Source organism: Pteropus alecto, unplaced genomic scaffold (genome assembly GCF_000325575.1).
Source record: "Pteropus alecto unplaced genomic scaffold, ASM32557v1 scaffold43, whole genome shotgun sequence".
NCBI classification, from domain to species: domain Eukaryota; kingdom Metazoa; phylum Chordata; class Mammalia; order Chiroptera; family Pteropodidae; genus Pteropus; species Pteropus alecto.
In genome coordinates this window covers 121,147-122,888 of record NW_006435764.1, presented here as the reverse complement: position 1 = coordinate 122,888, position 1,742 = coordinate 121,147, and positions in this window count along the sequence as shown.

Below are 1,742 nucleotides of genomic sequence, written 5' to 3'. Positions count from 1 at the left end.
AGCCCCGGCGCGGCGGCGCTGCGCCTGCGTGGTCCGCGTCTTGGCGGGGCTTTCCGAGCCCGGTCGCGGGTCTTCTCTTACCGTCGGTCCTTGTTCGTTGGCGCCCAGCAAGCTACACAAGCAAGGACTGGCCCAGCCAAGTAGTGTCCCAAACTGAGTGACACTTCACTTTCACCCCGCCGGGAACCGGCCAGGCCCTCCCCCGTCCCTCCGTGCTGCCCCCTGGCGGCCAGGAGGATTAAGCCGTGTCTGCCGCGAGCGCTCTCCGACGTCGGTGACCCGCATTGCAGTCCGCTCCCCACCGGCTGCCACCCGCTGCCCTCCTGGGAGGGGCTTACCCGACCCCGGCTCGCCACCCGGCACTCCCGATTCCCTTTTATTGTGCATTATTTCCCTCCTTTGCACTTCCCACATTTCAAATACTGTTTACTTCCTTTCATTATGCACTCTGGACGTTGTTCTCCGTGAGGGCTGGCTGAGACCTTTGCCCTGCTTAGCTCGCCGACGTAGCCGAAGAACAGTGCCGGCACACAGTAGGTGCTCAATAACTCTTGGCTGACTTGATGACTGCCCGAGCGATGAGAACACACGGAGCATCCCTGTTGTATCAAGTGCGCAGAGCAGGAGGGGACGCCCTTGAGTAAGGAACTGCAGCCTGTTGACGCTGCAGTTGTGGGCGCCCATGGCGGTGACCTGCTCAGGCAGCGTCCGCGTCGGGATATTTTCATACATAGCGCTATACGTCTTGTGATGATTGTTTGAAAAATGCAAGAGCAACCTCGAAGGTTGCTCCCTGTCAGTATAGTCTTAACTGGCAGATTATGGGCGTGTTATAAATTATTTAACCATTTTCCTGCTAATAGATATTTAGGCTGTTTCCAAGTTACGAAAGTCTGCAAAAAGAAGTTTTGAACGTGTCCTCCAAGCTCATACGTGAAATCAGTATTTCTCTCCATGGATACGTAGAAATGCGTCTGTATGTGTTTTACGTAAGCCAAATTGCTCTCCAAAAAGCCTGTGTTATGGCGCGAACGATTCTGAGACTCATGGAGCCAATTGAGATTAATTATGAACCTTTATTAGCTGCCGGTGACTGACTCTCTACCACGCAGGGCTAGATGAGATCAGCCCCGAGCTTTCAGAGGAGGCAGCTGCTAAAGCTTAAGGCCATATCCTGGTGGTCTCCGGAACAAGCCAGCAGATTACAGAAGCGCAAGTTGGCTGTTAGCATATCTTTGCCTGGAACAACACCCTTAATTAACAAGTAAATGGATTACAGAAGCAGACGTTGGCCTTCTTCACATCTTATACAATACACCTGCTAAACCACATCCAAGCAAGTAGGACAACTTCTGGTATCTAAAGATATTTCTTCCCTGTAGTTGACTTAGCTAGTTGGCTCACTTGAAAATTTTCCACCCTTGACACCTGGCTAATGACAGCCTCATCCATTTCAGCTCACCCACTACGAATAATGGTCAGTCAATCCCACCCTTCCCAGTCCCGCGGCAAAGAAGTGTCCGGTGTTTTGTTTCTGCGTCGGCGCGGCGTCTGCTGCTGGGAGCAGGCGCAGAAGGGGAGACGCGCGGCGGTCTCGGTGGGGGTTCTGGGCCTCCCCGCGCCTGCGCCCCCCACCTCGGGCTAGCGCCGCTCGCCGCGAGCTGGCTCGTCCGTGTTCTGGCAGAAAAAGCCGAGAGGCAGTCGGGGCCAGCAAGTGGAAAGTCAGACAGGGCCGTGGAGTT